General features: G+C 35.3%; 1 protein-coding gene across 5 annotated transcripts in view; it reads left to right on the forward strand.

The window, feature by feature from the left end:
- TENM3 (teneurin transmembrane protein 3) overlaps positions 1 to 20,995 on the forward strand; it is a 1,310,258-nt gene that overhangs the window by 244 nt on the left and 1,289,019 nt on the right. The window lies entirely within an intron of this gene.

A 20,995-nucleotide genomic window follows, 5' to 3' on the forward strand; every position in this document is an offset into this window, starting at 1 on the left:
TGTCTCTTTAAGACTTTGTGATGTGCTCTACAGGACATGTAGTGAATGTCTAAAACAGTACGAGGCTTCTTTAGGTTTAAGCTAGGTGGGGGAGAGCTACTCTTTATATGCAAGGTTTACCTTATGCTGTGTGGGCTTGTGTTTTTGGGGAACTGGAAGAGCTTTTAGTAATTTCTACAGTTTTCTGCCCTTGTTTCCTTTTTATAGTCTTTCATTTCTTAGTTTTCTTTACCCTGGGATTGAAAAACTTGAGGACAGAAGATGAAACTGACCTAAACTGAAAACTCCCTGAACCAGTAGAATTGACTGGTGCTGTGATCACACTCAATTTCACACTGCTGCTAGTGTCATGTAGAGTAATATTGTGAAAGATTCTGTCAATTTTTGGTTCAGCTACTAGTTGTCATAATGGTAAAGAGTTACAGGAAGAGTATCTATCTTCAGGCAGTGAATGAGAAACTGTTAGTGAAAGGAAAACTGGTATTATGTCCAAGGCTTTTTTTTTTCTCATTATAAGACTTTCATGTAGAATCTTTTCTTTTCCTGACTGACTATCTGCAGCTGATTTTCAAAAACTGCATGACATTTGAAACCTTGAATCTATACATATTTTTCATGATGGAAAAGTTAAATTCTTCAAATTCTTTGGCTGTTCTTTTCTATTCTCTAACAACCTTCTCAACTGAATTATTTAGAGGACTATGCACACAACCAACCAATCTAAAATGAGTAATTCTGTTGTGCAAAAAAACCCGAAAAAAGAAAACATTAACATTTTTAACAACATTACCTCAATGCTCGCAGTTAGTTTTGCTGGTGCAAATGAGGGTGCAAAGTAGGGGTGGAGATGGAATCTGCTTTAGCCACCATTGTCATCAGAATAACGATTTGTAGAATTTCTGCCTCATGCTTGGTATCATCTGTATTCCGTAATCAGAAGGTTTTGTGATGGTTTCATTGTTATCTTTTATCTGCTGTCTTCTTCCATAAGACCTAGAGTCCTAGTTCAAGAGCAGGACAGGGCTCTTGTGCTACATGGCATGTGTGTTTGATGAGTACAGATTCTGTTATATCCCTATGTTGGACATAAGATTCCCCGTCTTTTTGAAATGGATGCATTTGTGTAAGTAATAAAACATGTAACAATATTTTTTGCTATTTGGAATTTCAGAAAATGTAGTTAAACTTTAAGCTTTCTCATTTTTTTCTAGAGTTGGGTTTTGGGGGTTTTTTCACTCACCCATGCACCATTCTACCATCTGTTTAGTATGGAGAATTTCATGGCTTTCAGATCATATACTGAGGATCCTATTTGCTATTTATGTGTTAGTAACTCTTGGTATACAGTAAGCAGTGTGCAGCTAGCTATTGTAATTTTTTTGCTACAGAAATTTTCTGTTGCTGCTTTTCTTTACTACAGTGACTTTCTCCAGCCAGCCAACATGTCTTCTAATAGAAGACCTCTAGGTCTTCTATTTTGGTCTCTTCTGTTCTCAGGTGTCCTGCTTTTACTGTAGCTATCTGCATTTACAACTTGTAACTAAATTCACTGTGGTCAGGCCTGAGTGCTGTATTCTGAGCTTTGTGAATTGAGTGGCTATCCTTTTTTCTGAGCCTTTGTCTGACTGTCTCATTGCCCTTTGCCTCCCCATAGAAATATTCCTAAGTTGATATTTCGGGAGCCAAACCTGAGTCTCAGACAATCCCTTTTGTGAATAACCTGTAGGTCTGGAAAAAGATTTATTGGGAAACCTGTGTAGCAGCACTTCTTTCTTAAGTTTCTCATAGAAGGAGTAAATCATGAGGAAAAGATGCAGAAACGAGGTCGTGTTTTTCAGATTAAAATACTGTCTATTGACCAAAATTGTTTCTTCATTCGTAATTATGATCTGTTCTTCATTAGTAATTATGGTCTGTTCTTCATTAAATTATGATCTGCTTAAGAGTTGTGCTCAGAAGTTACACTTGCTCAGAATAACACAAGAAGCATATTCCTTTTTTTTTTTTTTCCCTGAAAGCCAGTTTGAATCCAGTAAAGAGTTTTAGCCCCATGAAACACTTGTCAACTTACCTAGGAAAAATATCCACACTGGGTGCATAGGTATAAGACTATTTCATCACTGTCGTGGTAATTCATCTCAATCTTACTTTTGGGAGGCCACTTCTAGGTTAATGTCAATTTGCATTTCAGTGAATATCTTGTTTCTATTTCTTCACTGTAGTGAAGATATCCTTGCTTATTATAAGACAGCATTTTTGAAATGCCTATCATGTTTGTAAAATATCTACAGTGACAAAACATACACAGTAAAATGTAAGCTGTAGAAAATAATATTGCATACTGGGCCTCCAGTAGTTTCAAAGAAAAACAAAGTTGACAACAAAAAAACCCTTCCTGAAGTTATCCTACATTTTCCTAGCGTTTCTTCTGTAATCTAAATGGTGAATAAATGTCTTTACATGTTTAAAGCTTGCCAAGTCTGGATGCTGAGGGGACTCAAAATAGAAGTTTAAATGTCAGTAGGAGATTTTTTTTGTTTGAAAGCCCTTAATAATCACAGTAGAAACACTGCTAAATGGGGGAAAATATGCAAGGTATTTCAGGAATTAGACATTCAAGCCACTATCATGAGCTTTCATTTTTACAAAACAAAATCTTTCATCTTTGTGCCGTCCACAGTGAAGAATACCAAACCTGTCTAAATTCTGCATTTACTGTGTTCTAAGTGGTTATGCTATGTAATGTGCAGAATTAATATATTGTATTATACCTGCAGTTCCTCAAAATCAATGGTCAGTCTTCTTCCATTATAATCATTTTTGCAAGGAAGTACAAGGGTAGTGTAAGACTACAAAGTAAAAATTGCATGTATTTTTTTGTGGTTTTGCTACTGCAGCTTACTCTCTGGTCCTCAGAACTCTGACAAAAGCTACCAAATATACTGCATTTTGTAGATATTACAGTGAGAGGTCCTCTTTATTTAATATTTTATTATTGTCACTGCTGTGAAAATGGTTTTTATGAGAAATTAACTTTAATTGATGACTTAAGGGTGTACAGGATTTGAGGTTTGACAGTTTGTACAACATGTACTTCGGCTAGGATTGCTGATGAAAAACTGCGTTGAAAACATCCTTTTCTTCACATTTTATATAATAATCAAATGCCTTGTTCTTTTCAGTTTCTTTCTCAGAACTCTCCTTCATGAAACCATCTGTAGTTAAATAAAATGCCACATTTGCTCCAGATATGTAATCCTTCACTTCTAATAGTATCTCATTATTAAACCAAATCATACCCAGTAAACAAAAAAGTCTCTTTAAAAAAAAAGTTCTCTACGTGCACATATTTTCTTAGCGCATTGAACGTGAAATCCACTCTGAAAATGCTGAATGCTAAATTGCTTCAGACTGGAAGCTAAAGTTCTAGTTTTCTGCTAGACCAGTAATTTCTCTTCATTATTTTTATCTTGTGAACGTTTTAGTTGGGGGTTTTTTTCCAGATTTTCCCTGAAGTTATTAAAATGTTAATAAAAAGCAGACATAAAGATGTTCTTTAAGTGGAATTTGGGTTTTTTTTGTAAGTGGATTTAAATTCAAACATTTTAAAGTTTCAAGGCGACAAGTTTTAGGCTCAGTTTTCAGACTCTCTTACTGTACTATCTATCCCGCCATATTTTAATTTCTTGTACTGCAGTTGGTAAAATGCTCAGATAATTTACAATTACTTTAAATGGGTGAAGAATATAATTTTTGTATGTTTTAAAATAGTTTATTTCTGATTTACAGTTAACTTAGCAAAATTTAGTATGTTAATTTCTTATTACTTCAGTGAATTTTGCATCTTCATTAACATCAAATGTGTAGCTGATGAGAATACTGTCAGTGAATTTCAGAGTCAACTAATTTTATTTCCAGTGCACTCCTTTGCAGGGGGTAAGGGGAAGGTGGAGGTAATTAACTTTCGGACAGAGTGTGAAAACCCATGTGAAGAATTTTATCCTTAGTTAAGTTTCTTTCCATTTTTTGATGATTTGATATAGACTAGGCCAGTGGAAGCCTCATTCTCTTTTACTGTGTGTTAAAAGAGCAAAATGTAACCTTTGTCACTAGCTCTGGAGAGCTCTTATACAGAGTAATTTTATGCTAAATTGAAAGCTTCTCGTAGTCAATAATCACTTTATGTAATAGACGTATATCTTGCCTTGTAGCTAAATTATCATATAAAGGTGCTTTATTGTGAGGAATTTTCTTAGGTTGGCCAGTTATTTGGTTGAAATCCAGCAATGTGGTGAATCAATTTCTTGGTATATATGTAGACAGGTAATGACTGTCTCTATAGTCCTCTCAGTGTGTCATTGATACTTCCTCTGTGGATTAATGGTAAAAGTGTCACTACACAGGTTTGGGAAGCTAATTTAATCTGCTTTACAATCTGGACAGCTTTTTCTGTTGTTTATTAGGTACCCTTTATTGCTTTATTGTAATGTCATTTTTAATACTGATTTACAAGGTATTTTGCTTCCTGACTGTCCTTGCTCTCCTTATTCACTGGTGTGCTGAAGTCAGTGTGCAAATGAGCTGAAGATGCTCTTTAATAAATGTATATTTATCACTGGCTGCTTTTGTTATATGTGGTTAGGAATTTTCTGGATGTGCCAAGTATGTTCAAGCATGCATTTTAATTTAGGGAAGTTAAGCAGTCCGATCTAGTCTGCCAAGTTAGAGTACTTCAGCTCTCTGTGCTTCATGGAGAAACTTTTTTGAGGTTTGGTCAGAAGACTAGGTGCTCCTTGAGTGGCTGCAGCAAGCTGGTGAACAGAAAATGTCGGGTGTACAGTGTTTTGTCTGAAATCTCACATCTCTTAAGGGTTTGGAAGACTGACTCAGGGCTGTACATTCAAAGTACCTTTTCACTCAGGAGCCAGAAATCTGGTGTCCTTTTTACAGGAGTAAACACCTACGAGAGGTGCTTATTCTCTTTAAAAGGACAGTAATAGTGGTTGCAGGTGCTTCTAAGTGCTTAGGGTTCTGCAGACAGGGGAAGCACTGATGTCTCAGTCTGCCGTCTTTAATTAATAACTCCAGTATCCTGCAGAAACAGCAGGTTAGTGTTTTTACAGTGCAACAAGTAATTTTGAGAGAGAAGTAACCAAAGAGCATCACTCTGAGATGCAGTGAATATGAGAGGGCATCTTGGATTCAGCACTGGATTGCTTTCACTGTTTTTTAAAATTATTATATAGTTAACAGATAAATTCTATGAGCAGGAGCTAGAATCTAGGTTTTAACTCAGCAAAGTTTTAAAAGTGTTGATTGCTAAGGTTGTAGACACAGGCATTCAATGTCAAAGCTGGATATAAAAGATGTGGCATTTAGGCATTGTTAGTGAATGTCAACTATTGTACTTGAAGAATGATAGCTTTAGAAATAAGTTTAGTGAAGTATATAAGCCACCTTTCTATTATCACAATATTCTTACACGCTTTACAAAAACAGAATGTATTTTTTTATTTAATGTGTCAGAGAGACTCACGGTTATAATTTGAGTAGCAGAGAACTATGTCAGAAACCTGACAGGAGTTCTAGGGTTCAAACAACTCTATCTTTGTAGGAAAAACATTGCGGAAAGCTTGCTATATTGTTTTATTGTCAAATGATAATGTTTAGCAATCTGCTAGTAAAAAGAAAGAAAATTAAGACTGTGTTGGGAGCCTGTATACTAACAGCCCTGCCAAAGACTTCTAAGTAATCAACTCAATTGCTTTAAAAAAAGGTACTGAAAGAAGGTATAAATCTAAACTCCATGGTGCTAATGCGTGTCCCTCATACTCAGTGAGTAATAAATGCCTTCAGTATTTCAAAAAGGTATATGTGGGGGTGAAAATATATCTGCACTCAGTTCTCAGTCATGGCACATATAGTGAAGTGTCTTACCTGATTTAATATGATCATTTGCTCTGTTACATTTCTGTGTGCTTAAGCTTCAAATATAAAGCAAGATTATTTTTGCTTAATTAACAGACCAAGAAAGATATTCAGTTTATAAGCCATAACAAAAATTCTAAGTACTGTTTATTTCTCTTTATAAAAATAAGGCACTGAACTGTGGTTTTTAAGATGAATGAGCATAGTCTTCATAAAATTCATCAGTCTTACTATGGCTGAATGTGTGTAAAGTAAAATTATGACTTGCTTTTTGTAGGGAGAAGGTATTAAAGGAGATTTCTGAGGCATTATTATGCTATAACCAGAATTATAACTATACATAAGCACAGTGGTAAAGAATTTTAAAGAATCAAATTTGAAGTCTAGAAAAGAGTTTCCTCTTAGTGATTCAGATTAAGCACTTTTCCTACATAAACATTACTTTTTGCAGAAGGGTTTAGTCAAGGAAAAAATACCTTGAAATGCAGAGAGCCTTAAATGAAGTGTGCCAGCCAGTTTACTAGGAGGTAATATAAATATTCCACAAATGTTAAGTAAGAACTGAAGATACAGTTTGGTGATTATTGCCTATAACAATATAAAGATCTGTCCTGGATATCAGTGAGACTGGTTACTATCCAGAGCTCCCTGCTGCACTTTGTCTGAAGGGTGGCTTTTTCAGGAGAATTTCAAAAGTCGTCCCAAGGTCCCTGCCTCTTTCACAGGCTAGTTGAGAGATTCAATAAGCAGGGAATGTAAGTAAAGTTCTGTTACGTTATGGGAGGAAAGCATGAGTCTGTAGTAAAGAAGAATCCAAGTAGCAGACCTACAATTAGGGGAAATTCCAATGTATTTTTTGTCACTTACTTTGGAATACCCAGAGTGTGCGTGAGTCAAAAATTACCTGCTAACATTATAAAATTACCTACCTAACAATTTCGGTTTATCTTTGATACAAATTTGTACATAGTATGGCAGTATTTGTATTAAATAACATCGAAGGCATGAGGAACTAGAGCAAGCAAGTTTGTTGTTTCACTTGCATATAACAACTGTTTTACAGCAACTGGTCCATGTCTGTTGTTCAAATGCCTAAATATAATTATGTACTAATACACAATAATAATATGTGTTATTAATGATAGAAATCATGTAATTGATATTTTGCACTTGAAATACATAAGGATGGGTTACTGGAAATAATGAACTTTTAAATATGGGGAAATTTTTTTCTGAAACATTAGTGTATGTTAGGTCCGGATTATGGCATGTCACTTAAGCCTCAATCTGTTTTTTCACTTTATCTGAATATCCTAATAGCAGTTTTAATGGATTTCTAAATTATTAGCAGAATCTACAATTTTGGTTTGTGCATATAGTTTTACTGTTTGAATGCAAGCCACTCAAACTACCTCTGTAAACTGGTATATTGCAAAAACTTGTCCCATCTAGCATCGTGTCTGTCATCATTTTGGCATGCTTCTCAGTACAGAGGTCTACAGCTTAGCAGAGCTCAAGGAAATTACAGGCTGAGGGCAAAAGAAGAAAGGACTGCAGTTTTACTTGTTACTTTTTTCTGGGTTCTTTGTGCATCAGTGGTGAGCTTGAATGAATACTGAAGAATTTCAAAATGAGACAAATTTCTACTAAAAGTGTGTACCCTAACCTGCTATTAGAGCTGTACTAGAGGAGCACACTGTCCTTATGGAGCTGGTGATATTGAAAAGTCATGAACGCTGAAAAAGAGAAGAAAAGCCTTGCTGGATACCACTGTCTCCCCTCAAAGCTCTCAAGGGGATTTTTGGTGGGGAAAGTTTTCTAGAAATTCAGCAGTTCTGACTATATAGTCAATGGGCACTAAGTGATCCTTGCATAAAACCAATTTGAGTGATTCCTATGAAAAACTAGCACTGTATGTACTTCTATCAGAAGTCAGTTTGCTGCTGCTGCCTCCTACAATTTATTATCATAAATTTGTAAAACAGAGTGGAGCAATCCGTTGTCTTTTGCCTGATACCATGCAGATTTGCTGGCCAAGTTCAGGAGGAAGATACTATAATTTCTTTCTGACAGAAGCATCCAGAGGGTGCACACTTAATCCATTGCTGTGAGAAACTGGAGTAACTCTTTCCTAAGAGATTGTAATCAGTATGGACTACATTAACGTGCCTTAGTTCCTCCTTTTTTAGGTTTTCAGGAACGTAGATGTCAGATTTTTGACAGAGCTGTGTATCCGGGTCATTGGAGGAAAGCCTGAAAAAGAGGCTGCTCATTCAGTCCTGATCCAGACCTAGCAATTAAAAAGAAAAAAGCCCTGTTCTTAAAAAACTGAGGTAGTTGCTTAGCTGTGGTGGGATCCAAATTAATAGTAATATCTCAGCTAGTTACTAAAAGGTTGCAGCTGTAAAACTTCTGTGTAGTGGCACTGATACAACTTGTAGAGGAGGTTGGTTTATAGGAAGAGTTGCTTATTTTGAGTAAGATAGAAAACCAAAAAGGGTAATTATATATGAAAAATATTATTGAAAAACAAGTAACCCTGAAATCCCAGAGAAAAATTTGAAGCTATCTTTCTGAAGATAAAAGTTTTACATTTTTCAAGAAGGAAGTATCTTACGAAGAGAGAAAGGAATTGGACACAATTAGGTATGGACACACATTGATTTATTTAGAAATGAAAATTAATTGAAAATTGTGTTTAAACAATTCTGTTTGGAATGCAAAACAAGAACACACCTTGGCAAATGTGTATGTGTCTTACCTCAGTAATTCTGTTGATTTTAGTTGGAATTCTGAAAGGCTTATCTGCTTGGTTATATTTTCCTTTTAAAGGTAGAAATTGGAAAAAGTGAAGTGTTCTTTCTTTTGAGGATGGTTTTTGCTGCTTTTATTTTCTAAGTGAACAGGAGGAATTCTATAAATACATCAGGAGCAAGCTACACTGGCAGGCAGATTTCAAGGGCTACTTAAAACTTGATTGAAACACTCCATTCTCTGAAGGGTAAGAGATACAGATAGATAATATCTATCTGAAGTCTTGAAATGAAGAATATAGAAACTTCTGCATAGTTCTGTAGTTAAATATAAGGAAGTTATTATATAACTTCAAGAAAAAATATTTGCAACGATACTGAAGAATATACTCAGTGAATATAATAATTCTTGAGAATTGCTAACCTGATTGCTTCCAGATAGCTGTCTCTGGAATTACTGCTTGATCAATCAGCTACACAGAAGTCTAGTTAGGACTTAGTGCCTGCTGTTTGTCCCACTGAGTATAGTGGTGGCTTCTCACTTTGTAGATAAAAGAAGAACATGAATAATTACAGAATAATCAGACACTTGTACAAAAACTGTTTGATTATGACCTTACTCTTACACAAGGATATTCTCTGAGAACTCTAAAACTTGTAGTCTATTTAAACTGCTCAGATGTCTGGTAGCCTGGACTGGAAAAATCAGTTGAAACTTCAGCATCTGCTAACAATGTTTACGTTTCAGTAACTCAGAAATTGCCAAGGACACGTCTGTACTGATCTACTATATCAGTTTAGTCATTAGGAGCATCTAAGACCTTTTTTGTTATTCCTGCTGCTAATGTCATGTGCCAGGATTTCAGGAGAAATGAGCAAGACTATGGGAAAAATTCTGGCCCTGCTGAAGTCCTAGCTTCTTTAAAGCTGGACTAATTTAATAATTTTTTCTCTCCTATCTCTTATACTCTCACAAGAAATACTCAAAATATGAAGGTAGAAAATTCCATACAGTTACATAACCAACTTAATATGGAGCAAAGCTGAATTGTTTTGATCTATTCATATTAAAGTTACAGTAGACTACTAAATTGTAGGATGTTAGAGTGTGGTAAACGCAGTGGCACTTCCAGTGAATAATATGTCACTATCTTCCATCTTAACTATTTTCCTTCATCTTCTCGAGTTCCTCCTTTCCTTCATTCCTTTTTCTTCACCAGGGTTGGCTTGCTCAAACAAATGACAATAAAGTTAGAAAAATCAGAGGAAGTAATACTGTCTGTTCATTAGAAAGTGTCAATCCAGACATGGGATTATTTTTCATGCATTCAGACAGAAAGATCAATCAGCAGTTGCCAGTTTTTGCTGCCATAGTGTTCCATTTCCCCTGCAGATTCTGTTCTGCTAAAACCACAAATGCAGACTGTGTTATTATTTTCTTTGGAGAGAGAAATAAAGTGTCTGGAATGCCATTATAAGTTTCCTGCGAACTTGGGAAAATACTTATTTTTTTTCAGAAAAAAGTACGTTTGCTTAGTTTTTATTTTTTTTAATAAGTTAAGTGAGTAGGAAGAAGACTTCCTGGTTTATCCATTAAAGAAGAGATGACACTTATGACAAATGATGGATATTTTTGTATAGTAAAAGGATTTAGGAAGCATACTGAAGTTTTTGGATTTTTTTTTTTTTTAGTACACCTTGCAGGAGTAAAACTTTTCTCCTTGAAAGACAGGTGACAAATTTGATCAGTCTTTTGTAGCTCTTTGTTCTGTAAAAAAGAATGAGAGATGCCTAATGTTTTCAGGTTTTGATCCAAAGAGAGATGTTTGAGTTGTGAACTGACATTGCTTCTGCAAGTATTCATCCTAGAACTGCCTGATACAAAAAATCAAGATTCAACTCCTATTAAAGGTTGGTCTATCTAAAGAAAGAAAACCAAAGAATGCAAAATATGTAACAGAAGAAGCAAATGGAAAAGCTAAGTGTTTCTCAGAAAGCTACTCTAGAAAGCAAAATACGTAATCCTTAACTGATTGAAAGTCTGTCTTAAAGTCTGTATTGCTGCTTGTAGGTAAAGCCAGACTTGTTGAGCAGGTGGAATACTAATCATGTACCAGTAACAGTCCCACTTTCTTTGTGTCCTCCTGATTTATTCACCTTTCTTGCACCTCATCTTCCTGCCCGCCTCCATCTAAATTCAGGAAATAGGAAGGAAAGGTGGAACTTAATTATGATTACAGATTCTGATCACAACAGTATTTATTCAAAAACACATATAAAATACCCTTTTTCACCCACTCAAAATGTCAGCAAGTGATGAACAAATACATTTTTATTCTTTCTGGTTTACAGTCATGCAAATCTTTTGTGATCAAGGCTTTTAACAAAACAGAAAATAAATGTTCCTTGTACCCATCTTTCTAACAGCAAAGGTGGGATTATTTTCATACTTGAACAAATAATTTTAAACTCATAAATATAGCTATATCTACTTAGTCAATGTTAATAGGATTATACATGGTTAAAGTGTGGGGTCTCAGGGGGGATGGTGGTGGTAAATCCAAGTTTGGCAGTAATGAAACCCCTTCATGCTGTCTAGATGCAATGTGGTTGATATAATATCTAGTCCTGCTAGGAGGATTTTTTTTAAACTCTGAAGCCTGAATTACTTTTGGGCAGCTTTGTTTTAAAACTGTTTTGCCTTGAATGTATTGCCCATAATTTTGATAGATTTCTTAGTGGCTGGGGCTTTTTGCCTATTAGTTGTACACAAAGGAACTTTGCTTACTATTCGTTCTAGTCTAAATAGCTACAGGATAACACTGCTAATAAATATAACCCTGTCTCTATAGAACTTTTTAAAAATATGTGCTATATAGTCTCAGAAGTTTTGTTCTCCTGCCTTTGGGAGTAAGTTGGGAAGTTCAGCCAGCAGAGCCTCCTTTCTCAGAGGACCTAGCAGGCGTTGATAATGTACTGTAAGCTGTAATTCTGTAGTGACATCAGACTGCAGACTGGCAGCAGTCTCTTGGGTACAAGTGCCCAGGTTGCAAAGCTTTCCCAGTAAAGTGACTGATATCATTAGAGGGTGTGTTTGATTTCAAAGGACATTTTATTTTTCTTTAAAGATGAAAGCAGTTTTGACTTTTCTAAAGCATAGTTATGACTGTACTATAACAATGAATAAAAGTAGTACTCTAAGAGATGTATTGTTTGAATTTAGTTAAGTTAATCTTGATTTCAATGGAATTGCTACACAATTAATTTTTTTTTTTGTAAATAGAATAGGCTGCCTATTTTCTGTTAATATGAATTGAGACCAAAGTCAGAAAATACTGAGTTAAAATATTCTATCATTGTTGGGATTTTTTAAAATGTGCTTTAACTATCCTGTAGGCAGGCTTTATTAAAAATTGAAAGAAAGTGGAAATTTCAGTTAATGTTACATTATTATCTTAATTGTTCTGTAAATGTAAAGGGTCTTGTAGGTGGGAAAGACAAGAAACATTGTTTTAGTTGCAAATACAATATTACAACTGTTTGTTATAATACACATCTGTTAATACCTATGTAATATATTTCATTAAAACTTCCATAAATAATTTTATTTGCGACTTAGGAAATTCCAGTGACTGACACGATTGGATACATATAAACTATGTAATCAAATCTGACTGTCTTACAAACCAATGCACTTGTTTGCTTTTCTTTCGTAGCTGAGACAAAGCAAAAAGTAAGTCAGTTTTACATTAATTTTCCAAGTTGTTTTTTTTTTTTTATCTTTAATGGTCATGTTACCTCATTACAGTAGCATCCCCTGTTTACAAAATGCTTGTTTTTAGGGGGAAAAACACCCCAACCCATAGATTTACCTTGTCTCTTTTTTCTTAAATTGTATTCTTTATTAGGCACATAATTTTTCATCATGCTTGTTTTGTAATGTGACAGCAGGGCTCGTGATTCTGTACTAGTGGCATCAGGCTTTATACCAGGTCTTCAGCAGTTGGGCTTTATTTCCAGCAAGTATCTGTTAAGGTGTTTCAGAAAACTTTTCTCTTTCAAAAGAAAATATCTGCATATTCTTTTTGCTTAAAAATATTTCTTTTCATTCCTTTATCTATTCTCTGTGAAGCGAAAACACTTCAAAATGGAGAACTGATGGAATGCATTAGTCTCAGTTCTCTATAACCTTTCTCAACTATTTTTTGACACTTAGCATCAAGCTAGAGACTAAGCTCCTATGTGTCCTACTGGTATTTTCACCTCCACAGAAAAGAATAACCTGTGTCAGACCTATGCATCCTCCTAGCTTTTTGCTGTTTCTATTTGGGGTTTTGTTGTTATTGCCTGAAGTTGTTTTGTTTTGTTTTGTTTGGTGGGGTTTTTGGGTTTTTTTTGTGTTTTGGTTTGGTTTAGTTTTTGGGGGTTTTATTTGGAGGAGGGCGTTGACTACAATGAAGAGAATGCTGGCTTTTCAAAGATTGGTCATAAAATAGTATTTATAATATTTACTGTTAATGTCTGCATGGAAACCGCTCCAAAAAAATGAACAACAAAGCATAAGAAGAAAGAAGAAGAGAATAAATGAAACATTTATTGAATAAGCATTCATTAGAAGAAATCAGAATGTGGTCTAGTAAGTTGCAGTGTAAACAGCTAGGATTTGATACATTGACATCTGAGGATGAGAAATCTATTATCTGATATTTTAAAAAATTGTTCTACTCTTTTAGAACCAGATAGTCACTGAGTGTTACTTTTTCTTTTTGCTACCCTGGAAATGAAGAATTTCTCATTACTGCTATATTAAGCTTCTCTGTTTCTTTGTATGTGAAAATCCTAAATAGAGACTATAGGGATACAAGTCTGCTCGCTGTGAAAAATATTTGGTCTCATTTTTAGCTAGAGATATTTCTAGAATGAGAGAAGAAATCAGATCTTTTCACTTTAGCTTTAATGTCTTATCCCTTTTTGTCCTAAAAGCTGATTTTTCTTGGCACGCAGCTAAACAGGAATGTATACTATTTCCTCAACAAGAAGAAAGCAGTAGAGTCTTAATTTAAAGATGAAAAAATGGGAAGAAATAGTATGTTCAAGACATTTAAATTGACTGAAGTTTTTCAGTGACCTACTGATTTTTAGTTACTTATGCTAAAATAAATGTATGTATTTTTTATTCTTGTCACTTTGCTGCTATGCTGTAAGAATAGAAGTTCCTGCTTTGGAGTCTGATCTTTAAGTTGATTGATGGTAGCTTCTTTAAATGATCTGGAGTACGTCCCTTAAAATTTTAATCTTTTCAATTAAAATGCCATTCTTCCCCTTGTAATTGTGAAGAAAACATTAAAATCAGTTTGAAGTTTTCACTGGACTTCTTTTCACATGTGCATTGTTACACTGCCAGAGTTAAGTAGAATTTCTTTAGAGGTAAGAGCCAGGTACGGAGTTCTGGAAGCTGTAACAGTGTGTATATCCACAGTGGTCAGGATTATCTGCATCTTCTGTCCCAGTCAAGTGTCCCTCTGCTTTATTTTGTAATTCTAGGTGATGGATTAAAAGCAAATGTTTCAGTAGTGTAGGAATCATGACGACTGAAAGGAAAGGTACTCACTGGCGTTTCTGAGCAACAGCATTTGTAATAAATTATTTCTATAATATAGATCCATGAACTAGCAAGCAGCTTTCCTTTTCCATGTCTTATTCTTCATGTAGTCTCCTCTTATGCATTTACAAAGAAGCTGGATTATTTTTTTCTTCAATTCAAAAGATTTGTGTCTCTCAGTATCCATATTGATCATACCTCTCTTAAATACACCACCTATGGCCATGTTCCATAGTCTTACATTTTTAGAGATGCAGAGGTCTTTCTTCTGCTGCAGTTTTTAATTATTTCATTATGATTTATCTTTGAAAGTTTAAATAGACAATGCCAGCATTAGTAAATTCCAGGATATTTGCACTGCAGCATAATAAATATATGAAAGTGCAATCACCGTCCTTTAAATGTTGAACATGGTGGGGTTTTTTTTCTTCAGTTATTACTTTCAGAAGTGTACTTTTGCTCTCAGTATATTTAACATGTTCTTCAGCAGTAGGGGGAATACCTGAAATGGCGCCTGACTAAAAAAAAAAAAGTTACAGGTTTTTACTGGTTTGCGGTCATGCACTTCAACATTTTTTGAAGGGAGAAGGAGTGACATCTAAAGCAGAGTCAAAAGCTTAACATTTTTAATGGTAGAAAGCTGTGGAACAGCTTCCCTGTACCAGGGAAGATAGAGGAAATGTTCATAAAAAGTAGGGAAATTATCTGTAAAGTTTATGAGGATCATGTTTTCTTGGTTTAAAAACTGGTCCATTTGCTAGTTTCCATGCAGTAAGGTGTATGGAACATAGAGGCAACTTTCAGGGTATTAAGCACAGATTTATAATGCCTAAAAGGGCTGTTATATCTGGGAAAATAAGTTTTTCTTCATGCAGGTAGAGGAGAGATCAGTTAAAATTCATTGTATCATTCCTTGAAAGAGTAATCTGTCAAATCCATTATGCACTGCTTGTTGTATAACTTGACAGTAATTAGGTTGATAAAGTAAAAAAAAATAAAGCAAAAATGTCTTTGCATTCTGCCAGTGATTATTAAATCATGTTATATTTTTTTAGTTTAAAGTATTTGTTTGTTTACAGATGTTTAATACATACCATAAACTCCAAGCAATTATATCTATATAGGCAGCTTGAAAATTACTGTAGTTTTGTAAGGTGGTTGGCCAGGATAGTGGTTTAGGCCCAAAGCTGTACATCTACGTCAGCTGGAATTTGTGCCCACTTTAAGGAGAACTTTTAATGAGAAAATGGAACAGTTTCTGTTAACCTGTGGGAATTCAAACGAAAAGGGCAACCTGGAATGCTGTAGTAACTAGCCAATGCAAGGTGTGACTTACCTTATCAATATATGGAAATGTGGGTTAATTATGGAAATTAATTTTATTAGTTGCACTGGAGAACTTGGTGGAAACATTGAAATAATAACCATTATTAAATGGAAAGCAATACTAAGCAGATCAGAGAGTTTTAGATTTGAAAAAGGACTAAATTCCAGCAAAAGTCTGTCAGTATATTTAAAGTAACCTGATAGTAAAGACATGTGAAGATTGAGTGGTGGATTTTTTTTAAGATTTCATGATAAGTACGTTACTGAAGATGGTGAATAGAATATTTTCAATAAAGTGCATGGGACAGAAGTCAAATCGGAAGTAGCTGTGGACCAGAATAAAAAATTCCTGTCTATAGTAACTGTAAAACTTTAATAATTTTAGCTGGGAGAGATAGATGGATTATTAATATGGAAGCTAACTAGGATTACGATTGCTTTTATTTTTTGAAAAAGGGGATTTAAACTTTACGCGAAAGATGAGGAGAAGAATAAAAGTGAGAGCCAATTATGGAAGGCAAAGATAAGGCTTGTCACACAAATGACTGTAGCACTGTATTTCTAATCTTGACTGGGATCTTTGAAATGAAATACATCTCATGTCAGAATGAGCAGTCGCCATCTGAAGCATGTTAATAGCAGGAGTACTCTCAGGAAACATCCTCATGGGGACTTTTTAAGCTAAGTGATGTGATACACAGGTAATTTTTGAGTAACAGACAGAATTTACAGAAAATTCAAATAAATGCTCTAAGTTATTATTGAATACTTGCCAGGAGTTATCACTAATGGAGGAAACCTGATATTCACCAGTTAATTTTCCTGTCAAAGTAAGTTATACTGTAGTGCTTCATCTTCAAAATGGACAACAACACTCTGGAGCATTGTCTCTTTACACTTCTGGAAAATCAGTAAATAGAGTGTAACTGTGACTGAAGCTCAAGGCACTTCTTTGAGAAGTCTGTGTTAGATTTTCTATTTTTTTTTCTGATTTTTTCATCCTGGACTTGGAAGCACGAGGTAAATTCCAGACGCCTGAAATGGTAATTGTGAATGAATCTCAAATTATCATGTGTTCAAAAGGCTGATTTTGAGTAGAAAATGGTTTCTTAAGACTTGAAGTGAGCCCTATTCTGCTGGAGTCCAGAAACCAGTTTTATTGCTAGTTGCTTCTATTATGTGTTTATAAATTTAAGATATTTTCTTAATGGAGTTGATGTATAGGAAGAATAGGAATGTAATTTACATAATATATTTGCAGTAGTACTTGTCCTCTTATTTTCAATAATATATGATATTACACAAAGTAAGAACAAAGGGGCACTATAAAAAATATTAAGCAGCCTGAAATGCTCAAATCCAGCTGAAAGATTTTTGATTAAATGCTTGAGGGAATATTCATTTTCTCTGCATGCTACTGTAAAACTCCATTTTTCACTGGCAGTTACATAGAAACAAAAAGGGCCGTTTTGGCCAGTATCTGTACCTCCTTTCCTGGATCTTTTGGCATTGGCAAGTAAAAAGCTACGTCTGAGCCAGGGACTCTGTAACACTGGGGCCAGCCAATAGAACCTGAAGAACTGGAGATAATGAATCAATAAATATACCAAGTAACAAAACTGTTATCATGCCAGTAGTTTCATTGCTGTGTGCTTTCTCCTTGGCAAGTAGCCATTGTCATACTGGGTCCATGCCTGTTACTTTTATTATTCCCTATCATGTATCTCTAGAGGAATTAATGTGACATCCCAATACTGGATAAATAATGAGACCCATACTAACCAGTTATGATCTTTTGTAATAAAGCTTCAGTGTGTATCAGTTAACATTTTATGATTCTTCTTCCTTAGAGTATAAGGATCCTTTCTCACTGTGGCATTTTACAGATAATGGCATAATCTAACCCATTCAGCACAGAATCAAATATAGTAATAGTGTTTCCAATATTAGAGCTATGTTACCAATTTCAGTAGCACATCCTGCATTGACACACTTGCACACAACTTTCAAGAAAAGGAATAAACTTGTACTGGTTCAGTCTGTATTACATAGGTTTCATCCCCTGATTTTCATATGTAAAATACCTGTTTTAAGGGAATATCTAACACAGCTGCAAGGGCATAGAAATTAATAGATGAGAACAACCAATTTTTGCTTGTTTGCTGACTTTGTAAGTGAATGTCAGTCTTTATACCAGTCTGGGGCAGATATTTCTGCAGTTCCTTAAGAGGAAAACTAAAAGGATTTAAGTAAAGATTGTGATGGAGGAAAAGTGAGTAAGGTGTGGTCTTACCACATTATGAAGTACAGAAGGGAAGTCTGGCTGTGCTGCATTTCTGTCCAGCAGATTAATTATTCACTGTTACATGCTGCTTACATTTGTGACTCATATTTGGTCTTTTGCTCTCCCACTATGCCTAATAACTGGTGAAAATGGAAAGATGTTAGTTTTGAGCATGTAAATGTACTTAAAAAAAAGCCTTTCAGTGTGATATATTGTGATACGGTAGGATGTAGAGTGATTTTTAGACCAGAACCACTGAATAGTTTAAAACTATGTATTCCTTAAGAATGATATTTCTTGAAGGGGTAGGAACTTGAATTTTTCCTTAAGTAAGTTATGAGGATTGAGTCAGGTGATATTTTATAGTGTACAATAACAATGTCATCCCATACAATTTAAGTTGGGGTTTTTTTTGGAAGAGGGAGGAAAGAGGGAGGAGAGAAATTTTTAAAAAAATAATGATTGTTTTGTCACATGTTGACATGCCCAAGGATTCCAAAGCTTACTGATTCTGTAGATTGATTGTCTTTTTAAACGTTCATAGTCTTTGCTATGCTTTAGGTCTGAGAAGAAGACACCAGTTGCAGATACTGGTTATATCAGTCAGAGAGGAATGTAGTGACAATTATTAACTGTATAGTAGTGACCCAGATTTGTTCAGGTAATTTGCTTCTTTCACAGATAAAATTTGAAATGTATTTTAGGCATGACACTTACTGTTCTTAGTACACAACTTTGGTACACTTATGTAGCAAAATATGCATGCACCACTATATAAGATCATCATGGACTGATGCAACCAATAAAGGAAATGAATTTTGGGAGTTTCTGGAAGCCATTGGGTTCCCTTACAGCTCAAAAATATTTAAAAATAGTATTGCATATTAGTGTGAAGGCAGTAAAATAGTTTAGTGAAGCATCTGCTGTACTGTATTTAAGAATCTGCAGCATCTTGGCCTTGTTGAACCTCATGAGATTGCCATGGGACCACTTCTCAAGCTTGCGCAGATCCGTTTGGATGTTATTCCATTCTTCAGGCCTGTCAGCTGCACCACTGACTTGGTGTTGTCTGAAAACGTGCAGACGGTACACTTAATGCCATGGAAAGAAGGATTGATTTAATCCCACATTGATGAAGACATTAGAGAGTACTGGTCCCCCAGTATGGACTCCTGAGGGACACAACGCAATTCTGACCTTCATCTGGACACAGAGCCATTCACCACTACCTTCTGGATGTAGCCATCCAGCCAGTTTCTTATCCACCAAATAGTCATAGAATCACAGAATGGTTTGGGTTGGAAGGAACCTTAGAGGTCATCTAGTTCCAAGCCCTGTGGCATGGACAGGAGCACCTTTCCAAAGGCCAGCTTGCTCAGAACCCCATCCAACCTGGACTAACATTTCCAGGGATGAGGCATTTACAACTGCTCTGGGCAACCTGTCCCTATGTCAGATCTCTGCGCAGTAAAGAATTTCTTCCTAATATCTAATCTAAACCTACCCTCTTTCAGTTTAAAGCCTTTTTCCATCACTGTGTGCACCTGTAAAAAAATCCCTCTCTAGCTCTTTCACAATCTCCTCTTAGATACTGAAAGGCCCCATTAAGTTCACCTTGGGGGCCAAACAATGTCCATGCATCAAATACACAGGTCTCCAATTTAGAGAGAAGGATGTTGAGGAGGCCATGTCAAATACCTTGCAGAATTCCAGGTAGATGGCATCTGTAGCTCTTCCTTTGTCCACAATTTGCTTTACTCTCATTCCAATAAGTACTCAGCAAATCTCGTATAAGGCATTATATTTATAGAAGAAAAAGAGGGAAGGGGTGGGAAGCTATGTAGTTTTCTGTACTTAATATTCAGAGGAAAATTAGACTTGCCTAAAACTATGTTAACAAAGAATTAAACACTTTAAAATATGTTTACAAAGAATTTAAACCTTTCTCATCTGTTTATTTTAGAAGGCAGAATGATCCCAGAAGCTTTGTAGTTAAACCAAAACCTTCTTAACCTTTGGCATGTTAAAGTTTTATAATGGCTAAACATAACGATCAAGATGGAGCAGAGATAGTGATCTGGAAATGAGGTGGGGGGACACATGCTGCAGCAGGGGATGAAACAAAAAGATCTTCCTTCACGTGGTTAGTATTACTGCAAGAGCCAGGGTTTTGGTACAGTTCTGTAAAACTGAAAACTGTACCAAACTGCAGGTTCCAAGCCCATTAAGCTGCAAACTTCATCTCCACTCCCATGCAATAAAATCTATAGGAGAGGGGATCACATAAGAGTCAGATTCTTACTGTAACCTTATTAGAGATATTAGTGTGGCAAAAGATAATAGCTGCTACACAAGCTGAATTTCATACATCTCAAAATCTAGCAGAAATTTAACACCGTTAGGAAATCTAGTACTCCGTAGCAAAAATACACTCCTTACTGTTGTTCAAAACAAATGAAAAAAGTCCAACAGAATTGATGTTTACCATTGTGGTCTTGAACTCTACCAAGACATCAATCTGTAGCAAAACTGGCACTTTAGGTAATACAAAATTAAGTGAATAACCCCACAATACTCATTCTGCTGTCTGTGGAGGAGACTTAATGCACCCAAAACACATCTCTATAAAACACATCTCTATTTGTCTTTAGCCTGTACAGAATAAAAGCAACATAGAAATGATGTATTGTCAAATTATATGCTGCTAAATTTCATAACTATAATGTTGTGTACTGTGTACAGTCTTTCACTTCTATACATTTAGCATCATCCAAAGTTATTTATTTCTTTATTATTTGACTGGTGATAATCCTTAGGGCAAGCTATGTCTAACTAATGACGTGTACAATACAGTTTTAAAAGGAGCTGGCAATGTGTTGGTATTCTTGAACCACAGTGAGATATATCCTGTGATCAGACTCTTAGGAATGTGGTGAGGGAGTTGATCCAACATAAAGTCTGTCCAGGCTTTGTAATACAATCTTCATTAAGTTACTCGAGCAAGTCTTCCAGTATACACTTGAAATCACATTATGTCATCTGTTTTTAAATCATTCCTGTGTTATTTTATAAACCTCCTCGTTCTTCAGATTTCTGGTTTTC

This window comes from Aphelocoma coerulescens, chromosome 4, assembly GCF_041296385.1.
Source record: "Aphelocoma coerulescens isolate FSJ_1873_10779 chromosome 4, UR_Acoe_1.0, whole genome shotgun sequence".
Classification (NCBI taxonomy): domain Eukaryota; kingdom Metazoa; phylum Chordata; class Aves; order Passeriformes; family Corvidae; genus Aphelocoma; species Aphelocoma coerulescens.